The 15,815-nt window shown below is 37.6% G+C and overlaps 1 protein-coding gene across 1 annotated transcript in view; it reads right to left on the bottom strand.

Annotated features, from left to right (window-relative positions):
- The window catches only part of PCCA (propionyl-CoA carboxylase subunit alpha), a 422,256-nt gene that overhangs the window by 307,804 nt on the left and 98,637 nt on the right, over nt 1-15,815 (bottom strand).

Here is a 15,815-nt window from a genome sequence, read left to right as displayed (position 1 = left end):
TGTCATATATAGTTAAAGTACACAAAGATATAGAAAACAAAGTCGGGTCAAAGAAAAATAACAAAGAAGAGTTCCTGCTTGATGTTAACAGTGTTCTCTGGAACAGCCACGGCTGTGGTGTTATTTTTTATATACAGTATGCTGCCACCTAACCTAAACAGTAGGTTCACCTTTAAAACACCTTATAAACCTTTGTATTCTCTAAACCCTGCAGCACACTGCCCAGTTCAACACAAATATCCACTTTTATTAAATACCAACTCTGTGCTAGGCTTAGAGCTAAACACAGGGGACAACATGGATGAAAACCACAGGATATCCGCTAACTCAAGGGAACGAGATCACTGACACCTCAGGGAAATAGACAAAAGAAAGTAGAGAATGTTTACATCTTTCTGACTATAAGAAATGAGTCAAGAATACAGTGGGAATTTACCAGGTAGAGTTACAGTTTCAACAAAAACTGTTCTGTATAACTCATATTTAGTTCCCCAGCAATAGATCTACCCCCTCTGTGTTTGTGGTATTATAATGAACAAAATGCTAGTGAATTTTGCTAATGAACTAATTAGGGACAGAACAAAATATGATGTAGTTATTAGTGCCACTACAGAGCATGATTTATAGAAGTAAAGGTGAGCCTTGCTGAAGTAAAGAATGAGGTTATTGGGTAAAGAATGAAGATTAAACATGAAAAAAAGGAAAACCAGATTGTATGCTGGGCACCATCTGGGTAAGGTGCCTATCAATTCTCCAGTGATCTTTGGTTGGGTCGGTATAAAGAATAAACCATGGGGGCGCCTGGGTGGCGCAGTCGGTTAAGCATCCAACTTCAGCCAGGTCACGATCTCGCGGTCCGTGAGTTTGAGCCCCGCGTCAGGCTCTGGGCGGATGGCTCAGAGCCTGGAGCCTGTTTCCGATTCTGTGTCTCCCTCTCTCTCTGCCCCTCCCCCGTTCATGCTCTGTCTCTCTCTGTCTCAAAAATAAATAAAACGTTGAAAAAAAAATTAAAAAAAAAAAAGAAGAAGAAACCGTGTATTTTATGTCTCACATTCTATCTATTGGCCTTGGCACCTAAAAAGACTTGGCTTGGGGGAGCTTCATTCTCCCTGTATTATCCAGAGTGGTTACTGCAGTGTGTTGCTTGGATTGGCCTCTCGGTCATTATGAACCAAGAAGATTACACACACCCACAGCAGAAGGTGGAAGGAGAACAGGGAATCAACAAAAGGAATGTACAAAGAGATAAATAATTAGGACATACGAAGACTTAAATTTTGCACATGCTAAACTGAGAGGGCAATGAGATAGTGTTCAGAAAGCTGACAGAGAGGTCTAGAGGCTCTAAGATGAGTCCAGGCTGAGATACGGAGTTTCAAAGGCATTAAATGAAGGAAAGAATTGAAAGTTGCAGATGAAATCACTCAGATAAAATGCATAGAAAAGCTGATGCTTTTAAACTCAGAATGTATACTTTCCCTCATGCCCAAAAACAAGACAGAAGGGAATTTTTAGATTCTAAAATAATAAAGCCTCCTTTTCTTTGTGTGATAATAGGAATAGCCACCACCTTGCAAGTCTGGTTGAAGGATTAAATAAAATAATGTAAAACATCAAGCTGAATATCACAACTATCAGTTATCTGTTAACCAGAAGTCCTGATAAAAAGAGAACATGAGAATAGTATGACAGCAAGGTCCACAGGGACCCTAAAATACATCACAGGAACCCAAATACCTACAATTACCAGTTACAAATGGCATAATGCTAGGTAAGAAACCTTTTCAGCCAAAACAGATGCTCATAAAGTACCTCTCCATCAAATGTTTGTATTTAGTTGTAATAGGACAAACTTTTCTTAATTAAAAAAGAAATCTTTTGTGGAACCCCAAAATGTAGATAGAACACGTGAAAAGTGGAGCTTCTCTATAAGAGGGGAATGTGACTGCAGGCCCACATCTCCACATGCTGTTGGTCTCCAGCTCAATAAACTACCACAGCAACTACCATATTCATTTCTCTTTATCCCAAACCTGCAACTCAACAAATGCTAAGTCAAAAGAAAACAATCATATTTCAACTATCAACTGTCTTTCCATATTCTCATTTTACTTGCTAAGATGGAGGAATTTTTATTATAAATGCTGTTTTAAAATACCACTATGCTAGACAGAGTAACCAAGTAGTCAGAATACCCATGCAGACAGTTCGAGAAATAATATAAATGAGAACATCCAAAATACATTACGATTGTACAGTAAAAGTTCTGATTAACAAGGGCCCAACAACTAGGAACCACTCATCAACTAGATTTTTCTCATGCATTCTGATTTGAGAAAAATTACTCACCCCAAAATGCAAAAACTACCAAGAAAAAAAGCTCACATCAAGTATTTAGTAACTATTCTTTTCGTCCCATTCAACAGAAAAGAAAATTAGTCAGTAGTAAGCTGGGTAACTAACTACTCAAACAGATGTTCCAATGAACCAATTTCCTTTTTATCTACATTTTGGTAGTATTCCCTGGGTTAGCCTTTAAATGTAATTAAAGCAAAATGAGAATGCAGAATCCTGGCTCCTGACTCCCACAACTCCTTGACCAATAGAGCAAGGATGCAGTTAGGGTAAGACAGTATGATAACCGCAAAGTGATGGAACAGGTTTTAAAAGTTCTGAGATTTTGACCAAAGTCATTGCATGATTTAGAAGGTAAGGCAAGAATTTATCCACCCTCTTGATAATCTTCTGTTAACCCTGTATCTTATTGTTATCCATCTAATTGTCAATTTCCTTCAATCACAGTAAGTCTTTTTGACATTCCACAGCAATACAATTTACTTCTGAAAATATGCTTTTTAGGGACTTTGTAAATTTACCATGAATGATACATATAATACCTGAAGGCAGATAGATGTCTTACAGTCATGGAAAAAAAGTGTTTTTTTAATATTTTTTAATGTTCATTATTTATTTTTTAGACAGATAGAGACAGAGCACAAGTGGAGGAGGGGCAGAGAGAGAGGGAGACAGAATCCGAAGCAGGATCCAGGCTCTGAGCTGTCAGCACAGAGACCGATGCAGGGATCAAACTCACAAGCCGTGAGATCATGATCTGAGCTGAAGTCAGATGCTTAACTGACTAAGCTTCCCAGGCGTCCCAAAAAGTAGGTGTTTTTTAAATGGCATTGGAAAACATTTTAAGAGTGATATATAGGAATATCCAAAAAGCTGAAAATCAAAATCCAAAAAGCCAAAATCACTGCTCTAAGATTCCTTCCCCTTGCTAAATTCTGTGATTTTATGATTCTGGTCAAATTTTGATAGAAGAATAAGAAAAAGGGTTGGTTTTGAACAGCATCTTAGGGGAATAATGAGATTTAACTTACAATAGGCTTTATGTTGTAAATGAAGAACAGAAATAATCATCACTTGTAAAAAATGTCTGATGCATAATAAATTCTCAGAAATACAACAGTTACTAAACTGCTTTACTATGAATTCAGATTTCTTTTGAATGCATACACATTAGGCTCACCAAGAATTACTACTTCGATAATTGTAAAACCAGGGTCAGACAAGAGACATAGCCATGAAAAAATTGCGGAACTGCCCAATGGACTCAGATTCCAGACCTTAATGTATTCCTTGCTAAAAGAAAGGAATAATACAAAATACACTTCAGTTAGAAAAGGTCAGTTCAGGATTGGTGCAGGGAACTTAGTACATGAGATAAAAAAGCGAGCCAGTGAAAAAGCTTCCAAAAATAGTATGATTATGTCAAAAGCATATAGTAGCAGATAGAAAGGCTAACTCTTGAATATGATAACAGTATGAACATCAAAAAGAATTGGAGCGCCTGGGCAGTTCAGTCAGTTAAGCGTCTGGCTCTTAAGGTTGGCTCAGGTCATGATCTCACCATTTATGGGTTTGAGACCTATGTTGGGCTCTGTGCTGACAGCGTGGGGTCAGCTTGGAATTCCTTCTCTCCTCTCTCTCTGCCCCTCCCCTTGCTGGCACACACATGCTCTCAAATAAATAAACTTACAAAAATTAGTAATAGGGAGATTACAAGGTTAATTCATGTTTTCAAGTCCTCAGAATAAACCTTTTCCTGCTATCTCTGTTCAAGTACTTAAACTTCTTGGACATGTATCACTCATTTAAAAAAAAAATATGCAGCTCTTTTAAAAAAGCAATATAGAAGAAAACTAACTTCACACATAAAACTAAGGAAATAAAAAGGTCAAGATAAAATCCCATACAATGTTTTTGTAAGGAAAAAAAATATGGACGAGAATACTGTATATGAAGGAAAGGAAAAAAAACGAGAAAAACATACCAACACATAATAGATTAAAACTGTTACCTGCTGTTTCAAAACAAGCTGAAAAACATGTTAAAGTAATAGAACACATTAAATAACATAAGTCAGTATTAGAAATGTTCAGAAATGAAAGGACTGACCTCAAGATGCAATCAGAAATTAAAATATCTTTCTAGAAATGAAGACGAGCCCAGAGGAAACTCAAGAGTGAATAAAGAAAACAGCTAATGCCTTACAAAAAATAGAAAGTGAAAGAAAGACATTATTCTAAATTCAAACATCAAGAAAAAAAACTATTTTTAAAAGACGTAAGAGAAAATGACAAAATAAAGAACATCCAACATATGGATAAGAGGAGTCTTTGAAGAAAATTAAAGCAAATACTAAAAACTCTATTTCAAGAAAACCGTCTTAAAATTGAAAATACATAGCAAAAAAAATACTACAGTAAACCCGAGAAATTCAACCCAGAATGACACATTCTAGCAATACTGCTTAAAAGAAAAAGAAAAAATGCAAGGAAAAAAAAGAATATGTCATTTATATAAAAGAGAAGTTTAAATTATCACCAGACTCTGGGGCGCCTGGGTGGCTCAGTCGGTTGAGCGTCTGGCTTTGACTCAGGTCATGATCTCGTGGTCTGTGAGTTCGAGCCCCGTGTCGGGCTCCGTGCTGACAGTTCAGAGCCTGGAGCCTGCTTCAGATTCTGTGTCTCCCCCTCTCTCTCTCTCTCTGCCCCTTTCCTGCTCATGTTCAGTGTCTGTCTCTCAATAAATGTTAAAAAAAAAAATTTTTTTTTAAGTAAATTATCACCAGACTCTGACAACAATAATCCATGCCAAAAGAAAACTGAATAAGGTGGTCAAGAAAAAGTATGAGCCAAGGATTTTAAATCCAACAAAACTGATGTCCAAGTATTGCAGAGTAAACATAATGATAAGCAACAACTCCAGGCCTTTTTCTGAGGAGTAAAATAGGGGTTTGCAAACTACAGGCTTGTGAGCCATATATGGCCTGCTACCTGTTTCTGTCCAGTCCACACTCTAAAAATGGATTTTAGGGGGGAAACATTTATGGAAAAAAAATTAGAATACTGTATCATGACATATGTAAATTACATGAAGCTGAAAGCATTAGTTTACATGTTGTATGGCTCCTTTCTCATGACCACAATAAGACTATTTGCAACACACTGGATGGCCTGCAAGGCCAAAAATAAGTGCCACCTGGACCTTTACAAAAAAGTTTGCCCACTCCTTTACTACAGAATGAGCTTCAGAAAACCAAAATGACTAAAAAGAGGTCAACATAAATGGTCTATAGCTACCTGAGAGAGTATACTTTATACTAGCTGTATTTTCTGACAGTACAGATACAGTACAACTACTTTTAAAGTGAGGGAAGAATAGAAAGATGATGTGTAAAACTTCTTTAATGTTTTCAGTAATCATATCGGTGTTGACACTGCTATCGTGAGGTTGCTGTGTGTGTACTACTGACAAGTAATTATGAAGGCTTCTAATTTCATCATCTCCCCTGTCCCTGAGAGTCAGAACTCTAAATATGAAAGAATGACAAAGAAGAGGGTAAGTAAAAGTTCTGCAATCCTGAATTTTAATTAAAAGTATCACTATAAACACAGGAGGTATTTATCTCACATAAAGCACAGTCTATATACTTTTATTTCATGTTATATATACAAGAAAATTGTTGCATATTTATAATATAGTATATATATTATGCAACATCTATATTATATATTTAGATTTTATGTACCCTATTTGGGCTTGGGGATAGCATTATATCCAAATACACATATTAGGGGCACCTGGGTGGCTCAGTCGGTTGAGCATCCAACTTCAGCTCAGGTCATGATCTCACAGTTCATGAGTTCGAGCCCCGCGTCAGCACAGAGCCTGAAGCCTGCTTCAGATTCTGTGTCTCCCTCTCTCTCTGCCCCTAACCCACTCACATTCTGTCTCTGTCTCTCTCAAAAATAAATAAACGTTAAAAAAAATTTTTTTTAATAAATACACATATTAAATGTATTAGAATGTTATATATTCTATTAATGGAACATTGTTAACACATACATCATATGTAATACACATATATAATATAAAACATGTTAAAAAATAAACTTGTTAACACACATATCTTCCTGGCCCTCTAAACTGAAAAGGCCTACAAACGGTGACCATGAGTAGCAATGACCATGTCTGGCATGCTGTGGCCTCCGATACCATTTTTTAAAAAACCAATGCATCTTGATAAGATGGCTGATTAAAGGCCTGGAGCAGGAAATGTAAAACATAAGCCTAGAATGTCTTGTTAGACCAGAGAACAAGGAAGCTATAAAAGATTACGAGGTCAAGTCAAAAAGAGCATGAACCAACTTAGGACCCACTGGCCTAAGAGAAACAACTTAAGCTTCACTAATAATCCCAACAGATTTAAGCCTACAAAATATGTTTTAATCTACGATTTCATAGTGACACTTTTTATAAGAACTGGGTCAATTGTGAATGATAAGGAACCGATTCATTACCTCAAAAACATAACATAAAAGTAAAGAATTAGGCATTTATCTTGCTCTTTCTATAGGAGTCGTACCACTAGGTAACCAAACAATAAATGTGGCAAAGAGTCTCTTTATAAATATATTCTAATTAATTAATGAAAAAGATGTTAAAGTATCACCATTTTGCAATCCAGTGAAATACTAAATATTGACAGTAAGCACTGACAGTTGCTTAGATCTTAAAAAGTGCTAACAAGACACTAATGTGCTCCTACAGTCTTGGCCAAATGCATCAAAACCTGAATCTGATCCCATCTCTGAATCCAGGTGTAGGAATCCAATTTGTAGAAAATGCCAAGAATGAAGAAAAACACTGACCTGCAACTCGAGTCTGCAATAAACTAAGTCAAGTCTGACAAAAATTCTACAAGTCAATAACCCAGGGTTCTTCAACAGAAAATTGTAAGGAAAAGGTATGAAAAGAGAACCTATGGATTAAGAGAAATTTAAAAGACATGAAAGCTTAAAATAAATGGGCAAGACAAACCATAGTGTCTAGGGATGCACGTTTGGACCACAGAATTATTTTTAAATGCAAGAAAATGATTACTACAAAAGTCAAGTAGTGAGCACATATAGGGAAAGACTGGAGGCTAAGATGGACATGGGTCACATGGACAAGAATCAGGGCAAACGTCTCATGTCTAGACCTATGTAGTGATTCCGAGATTAATTTACCCTAGGCAAGCCACACATTTGTCTTGCATAGTTTTTCCTGTATCTTTTGTTTTATGATAAAAATTTCAAAAACAATTTCACAGTAGCCATCAGCTTATAGGAGTGAAACCAATGGCTGGACCAGGAGCAGACAAGTAGGTGGGTGAACACTCCCACCCTCACCATCCAATATTCTACCAGAGGCCTCAGGCTGTGCAGTGTATCTGTGTGTGATTAAAGAAGACTGGAGTCCAAATCCTAATTCATTTTCCTCCACGTGGACTGTGGGGTATCAATAAAGAGAGGTGCAGAACAACCCTAGAAAAGGGTGTCATCAGCCTCCAATGCCCTACATTTACAAGAGTCATTTTCTTTAATGTGCTAGTCAGCTCACCATGCATTAAGAACCCAATTTATGTGACTAAAAAAATTAGGATTAAGAACATTAATAAATGTTTTTTAATTTTTTTTAACGTTTTATTTATTTTTGAGGCAGGGAGAGACAGAGCATGAACAGGGGAGGGTCAGAGAGAGGGAGACACAGAATCCGAAACAGTCTCCAGGCTCTGAGCTGTCAGCACAGACGCAGGGCTCGAACCCACGGACCGCGAGATCATGACCTGAGCCGAAGTCGGCCGCTTAACCGACTGAGCCACCCAGGCACCCCAGAACATTAATGAATTTGACTGATATGGGAGATGGGTGACAGAGGAGAGACAAAGGTTCTATTTTAAAATTCTAAATGTAAACATAAACTAACACAATTTTTTCATTTGTTTGGGATCTTAATCACAAGATCAACTGAAACTTAATGACATACTTATAAACTGTATTTAGCTTATGGTACACTGTATATGCTGTGACTTAGTTTAACCAAAGGAATCTGTCTCTGTCTCTTTCAATATTACCAGTATCTGGATTTCATTCAGTCTAGTGTATATTTTGTATTAAGTGTCTACTTGGCATAGTGCACTCAAGTAATATTATTACTTCCAGATGATTGCCATGTACAATATTTAGTTAGAGAAACAGACTAGTAGTAACTTTCCCCACTGTAACAATTGGCAGAAGTCAGGTTTTCTAGGTGAGGAATATAGTTACACATAAAACCTTGTTTTTCATTCACAGGAAGTGAGCATTACAGCAAAAGAAGACTTTCTACTTCTAATATTTGGTAGTGGAAGGATTTCCATTTCTACTTTCCAACTATTACTAAGTCAGAAAATGGTTAAATTTCTTTTATTAAATGTTGGGTTTCTGACAAAGGTACTTAGGGCAAACAAGAGGTTTTTGATACATTTGGTACATTTTAATTTAATAAAAACCTTTTTAAAAAACTATAAATCGCTGAATATCTCTGTAGTTCCTGGGTCAGCTTTTCAAGCTCACAGGGAAAATGTTTTTGGTTTTTGGTTTTTTTTTTAATTCTAGTTAGTAGATCCTATATTCACACTGGAAATGTTCTTTCCACTTCAGAAGATTAAGATTAAAGTCTGTCGGTGTTTGCCATCTCTTTTGTGCCTATCTGGTTTTTTCTTTTTATTTCCTTGTAATCAGCACTGAGATCTATTTCCAGAGTCTAACTGATTGTAAAGAAGAAAGACGCTGGGCACTTAAGCTTCACCGTTCTCTACTCTTTGTGCAGATCAGGATACTAAAAAGAGATGAGTTCACATAAACCTGAGTGGGCTGTTAACCTTTTTTTTTTCTTCAGGGGAAATGTAGATGCAATAACATTTCCAGCTGAAAGACTCATTCTAAGTTCCTAATGTTTGAGAATGCAAATGAAGTATTTTGTCTTTTCTGTGCCTGGAGGTGTTATGTGAGAAAACAGAAAGAGGTTTCTAGGATTAGTTCCACAGATTTCCTTTATCATGTAAACTCTCAGACTCCTTGCAATGACAAGAATCAAAGAAAAGCAATAGAGAAGATACCCAGAGAAAATAAATTCAATAACTTCCTCAGCAATCGCTTTGAGAAAATTAGAGTTAAGTAAAAAGTCAGATGTTGGGATGAATCCTAGCCTCCCCTCCTGTGAAGAAACTCTAGTTTTAATATTTAGAACATTAAAAAAAATACATTAGCAAAATACTGGCAATGAGTTCAGTAACACTAAATTTTCTCAGAAGAAATTGCTAAATTTATCACCCAGAGACCTGGCATCTTCAAGAAGTTAATTTATATTATAATGGCAATAATGCTTTCATTAAAGATGCAGGTACAAATTTTCAAGTTTTTCTTTTAGAATGTATGTTTTTTAAAGGACAAAGTAAGAAGCTTCACATTTAAATTTGTTATGTAGTGCTAAGGTTCTCCTTATGTAAACTGGACACAGAAATTAGTTATGAAGTTGTAATTTCCTTCTATGCTCTTCACATAAAATATTTTATATCCCCACATTCTGGATATTAAAAATGAGGTGCTTTCATTTCTCCCTGATCCAATTATTTTTAATGTTTCATGAATACTAAAATTAATTGGTACTTTTGGATTGAAAACAAATACTTTTCCAGTACAACTTTGGAATATACCATATAATAACTATGAAATCAGATAAGCAATTTTACAGTGTAAGTAAAAAAATAACTTAAGATTTAATAATACTTGAATTAGCATGAGGGGCTGTTAATACAGATGTCTCAAGACTCAGCTTCCTGTTCATTCCTCACAGTCCATTAATATTTACTGCTAGTAGTGACTAAGAATAGTAAGGTGGTAAACTGGTGAAAGGCCAGTGAACTTTTGTTTAGTCCAAATATTAGATATTAAATTTAATTTAAATTTTTTAATTGCTCTGGGATATGATCTGAATTACGTACTTTTCTTATTTCCTTTGAAAATATTTATGAATTTATTGTAAAATTTACTACAAGCAGAAGTCCTTCCACACTCCTTGCTTAATTTACTGCTTTCTGGAACACATCAAGTTTTCGATACCACTACTAGATGGAAATAAGAACCATGGTTTGTGAGTAAACCATACTCTACTGAAAGTTGGGATATTCTTTTTTGTTAGCACACTTAATTGCCATACTCTAAGATAACCAACAGCATAAAGCTTATTTCAAATACTGAACGGAATGCTAAAAAAGCAGAGATCATGATTTTTAATTAATTGCCAAGAACAATAGACTAATTCCCCACTCTATTCAGCACAGTCTAACCCATCAACCTGCAACTTTCACTCTTTGGTTTAGTTATTAACTAGAATGCAATGAAGAGAAAGTGACAAGAAGATGTAGTGGAATGACCCAAATAGAGGTTAATTTTTCTCTAGGTGGGAAACATTTTTTTTAATTTTTTAAAGTTAAATAAATACTAATATTTTTTATTGACTTATTTAACACTGTCTACAGGGCACTATTTTCAGGCTTCCTTTATCCTAAACACCACTTTACAGATAAACATTTCAGTCCGCAGGTTTCTAGTTTGTTCACAAAGTTAGAAAGTCCTTAATTTATTCTAGAATCCACAGTAATAATGTCTTACGTTGTAGAACATCTCAGTTTTAAAAGGTTTTTTGGGGGCGGCTGGGTGGCTCAGTTGGTTAAGCAGCTGACTTCGGCACAGGTCATGATCCTGTAGTTCATGAGTTCAAGCCCCGCAGTGGGCTCTGTGCTGCCAGCTCAGAGTCTGGAGCCTGCTTCGGATTCTGTGTCTCCCTCTCTCTGCCTCTCCCCTGCTCACGCTCTGTTGCATGCGTGTTCTCTCTCTCTCTCTCTCAAAGGTAAATAAACATTTTTAAAAATTTTTTAAAGGTTTTTTGTATCTTATGCTTAAAAAGAGGGAGAGGCTAAGAAACCAGCTGGCCATAAATAATCATCCCTACTGACAGGTCAGTAAAATTAGGATCCAAGGGATGGAATCAACTGCCCACTGTCACTAAATGGGTAAAGTAATGGAAATAAGACAAGACTAAGACCCTGTCACCTTCTCATGCCATCTCACATGCTTGTGAACAGGTTCAGGTGGCCAGTGCTTATTCAACAAGTCAAAGACGATGCACTGACTACTGACAGTGAGCATACATCAGGTATGCCTGGCACAGTCCTAGGACATAACTACAACCCTAGCATCCACCTGACTAGCATCCCTTTCTACTCTTAGAAGCATGCTGGCTTGGACAGATCTGATTTCTGCACACAAGGAGTTTACAGTCTGGGAGAACAAACAATACGTACCAAACGACAGAAATAATACATGGTAGACAGTAAATGCACTAAAAAAGCTAAAAGTAAATAAATAGGAGTCCAATGGGGAAATCAAAGGCTTCACACAAAAAGGGAAGCATTTGAGGGAAAAAGACAACTAGGATTTGGAAAAGCAGCATGGGCAATCAAACATTTAAGTATACAGAAAAACACCTCTCACTAGTCTGTAAAGGGTTATATGGTCATCAGAGGATGATGATGAGGTTATACACAACCAGTGTTCATCCAGACACGTCTCCTCTTTCTCTGAAGTCCAACAACAACCAGATCTCAATTACAGACTTCTTTGGTATACAACTCAACAGCTAGTCATGCATTCATTCTACAAGTACCTGTCAAGGAGCCATGCTGTGTCGGGCACTGTGCTAAATCTAGGGATACCATGACAGACAAGACAGAGATGTTATCACTGCTCCCTTAGTTGACATACCAACTAAGAGGATGCAATATGCCAAGCAATTAAAATCACAATACAGCATGAGTCCTGTGATAGTGTGAGTCTAGAATACTCTGCGAAACCAATAATGGTAATTGGAATAAAGCAAACATGGGTGGAAACTGTGAGCCAAATGAAGTTTATTAAACATGAGTGCAGTATTTCAAAAATTCCGACTTCTGCTTCAGAAAATTTCTACCTCCAGTTGTAGTAAATATGTGACAATTTTAATGCGCTCAGATCACCTGATATTTCTGTCTTTCTCAGAAATCCAATCAGGGCCTTCCTAACTTCTGATAAATGAGATTTCAGAATGCAATCTTCTCCCCTCATTTAAGTCAAGCCTGTAAATTGACTGAGGGAGAAAACGGACATCATATGTAATAGGCTAAGCTTCATTTTACATCAACATCCAGTAAGCATAAATCCCAGCAAAATGATATCCTTAAAATGTTTTACCAGCCAGCGTGACTCCCTTCAAACACGTGATCACCACCCTGACATAGGCTTTTGGAGTTCTGAAGTTACAACTGACACCACCCGTACACCCCTCAGCTCCCATGCCACTTTGATCAGACAAAACAATGGTCAAGCAGGGTTTTAAATAATTTTCTTGAAAGAAAGGCAGTAATTAGGAGCAGCAAAGTATAATAGTTAAAAGCAGGGACTGTGGTGCCTGCCCCAACTCCAATTCTACCATAAACTACCTGGTTGGCCACTGACAAGTTACTTAATCACTCTGTGCCTATTTCTGAACCTGTAAGGATTCAATGGATTGATATATGTAAGGCACACAGAGCAGAGGGGACCCACAGTAAGCTGCTATGTAAGCAAGAAAGACTGAAGTCAGTTGGCTGGTGAGGACACTCCGCCTGCCTTCCTGTGTGCCCATGTCTGACGCATTCATGGAGCCTTGTTCCTGAGACAGGAATACTGCTGTTAGCCCCTTAGCCCTGACTAACTCAGACCCTTCCTGAAGAGGCTAACCTACCTCTTCTCCACACCTTTCATTGCTTCCTCTCAACTGGCTCCTTCCCCTTGGCCAAAAACACTGCTTGCTTGAGTACTTGCTTGCCCTCCCAACATGTGACTCAAGTAGAGGCAAGCAATCTTCCAAAAAAAGAGCAAGACCCTATTCTCAAGGAGGAAAAGATGTTACACAGACAAAATTTCTTTGAAATGACTGTCACAATACAGCAGTAAGGTAGCCTTTGGTAACGGAAATGCCAGAGAAGGGAAGCACAAACGGTGCTGGAAGACTAAAAGAAAAGAATCGCGAACTACTGCTTGAGGAACAGTAGTTGCCTTCCAGACAACGGTGAGCCACTGGAGAGTTCTGAAACACTTCAGGAAGATGAGCATGGCAGCGGTATTGAGACGGCTCCAAGGAGGAAAGACTGAGGTGAAGAGATCAGTGGCCCAGATGAAAAGGAGGAAGTGAGGAGGTACTGGAACAGCAGTGGCATCTGGCAGGAGGAAAGAGGTCAGAAAAGCTGCAGTGATACTAACAGGAGGCCTGGTCACAGATTTAGGGGGAATGAATACATTAAGAAGGGTAAGGGAGGGGAAGAGCCAAAGATGACTATAAGGCTTTTCAGATCATAAAACTCAATTGAAATTCGGAACCAAAAAGCAGGTTTGGTTACAAGGACAGTGAGATTCATTCTGCCCATTAGTGGCTTGTTAGTAGGACAACCAGGGGGAGACTCCAGGGGGGATATTCTTACCTGGGCCTGGAAATGTCTTCAGTAAATCAGATACCAAACCAATCATATAATTTCTTGTGATAAACTACTCTGCATTTGAAACCTCACATTACCTATATAATCTTTACTGTCATGTACTGTGAAATACTTCTGACAGATCTTAAACAGTTATTATTACCTTCAATATTTCACTTCCAAAACAGAAAAGGTGTTTTTGGAGTACTACTGTTCATGCTATAAAGCAATATGGTTTAGGAAGTTATTCTGTTTTAGCAGCTCAATTTTGACACTGGAGTTACTCTACTTGACCAAAGACTTCAACTCTGGTTTAATAATGCTATGTAATTATGGGTGCTTGGGTGGCTCAGTTGGTGAAACGTTCGACTTTGGCTCAGGTTACGACCTTGCAGTTCAGGAGTTCAAGCCCTGCGTCAGGCTTTGTGCTGACAGCTCAGAGCCTGGAGCCGGTTTTGGACCCTGTCTCCCTCTCTCTCTGCCCCTCTGCTGCTTGCACTCTTGGGTCTCTCTCCTCTCTCCAAATATAAACAAACATTAAAAATTTTTTTTTAATAATAATACTATGTAATTATAAATACACTGCAAAAGTCTTTTAAATTCTTGGTTTCAATATCTGCACAAGAAGCTGAACAGAGAGAATGTGACAGACAAGTCAGCAGAACATATAAACTGCCATCAAAGATAAAATCCACGAGGTGGGATGGCATGCCGAGGCGTTTCCAGAGAACCTAAAAGTCCACCCACCACACCAATCAGAAAATGGTGCTCTGAAGACAAAAGAGTAATCAGCCACCAGCAATTTTTAGCTATTATAAGAGGCTAGACCCTAGTTAAGAACTACCAAGAAATAAAGGCCAACGGCTCACGAAATGCAACTAATTTAAAATACAGTCTCCTGGGGCACCTGGGTGGCTCAGTCGGTTAAACCTCTGACTTCAGCTCAGGTCATGATCTCGCAGTTCATGAGTTCGAGCCCCACATCAGGCTCTGTGCTGACAGCTCAGAGCCTGCAGCCTGCTTCAGATTCTGTGTCTCCCTCTCCCTCTGCCCCTCCCCTGCTCGCGCTCTCTGTCTCTCAATAATAAACGTTAAAAAACAAAAAAATTTTAAATACAGTCTCCTGTCTTCTTTAGGTTACCTTTAATAGAGCCCTCAAGAAATCCAGTCCTTTTCCAATAGGACTATCCAATCCATAAGAAATTAAAGAATTTTCAAATTGACCATGTGTAAATTGATTTGGAGGATTTTTTTTTTTTTTTTTTTTTAATGAGAAAACAGCACAGAAATTACCTTAGGTTGGACAGGTGTAACTTTAAGGGCTTAAAATAAGAACTTACACTATTGGGAGGGAAAAATTATAATCATTGCTTACACTACTAAATATTCAAGATATATCTTCAAAATAATTGTTTCAAACTGACCCATCTGTAAATTTCTAAATAAAATAGAAAGAAGTTATTTAAAATAATGTTAAGTCTTCTATTGTAACAACTTGGGATGATGTCACAGGTCAGCCAGAGACTACACAAAATATATCCCCACCTTGTGGTCAGCTTCATGAAAACAAACAGACTAAAATTAGCATTAATCCCTGTATCTGCCCCAAAACCTCATTTCTATCACACATACCATTTGACTTTTATTTCCAAGAATTCCTTTTCTCCACATTAGCCGCAATGTGCTAAGACATAATTCTGGTTCCTCCTTACATGCTTACCTACTTTCTCCAATTTTTTCATCACAGAAAATACTTAATCCATACATTTAAGCATTAACAATCAACCAGTATGAATGTATTAAGCACCCACAGAGTGGTGCTTCTGATGTCCGAATTCCACATCTATCAGGCAGCCAGATCCTGCACAACTCTATTTGGGGCTGG

This window comes from Lynx canadensis, chromosome A1 (genome assembly GCF_007474595.2).
Source record: "Lynx canadensis isolate LIC74 chromosome A1, mLynCan4.pri.v2, whole genome shotgun sequence".
NCBI classification, from domain to species: Eukaryota; Metazoa; Chordata; class Mammalia; order Carnivora; family Felidae; genus Lynx; species Lynx canadensis.
Note: the sequence above shows the minus strand (reverse complement) of the source record. Positions and strands in the feature narration are given on the sequence as shown.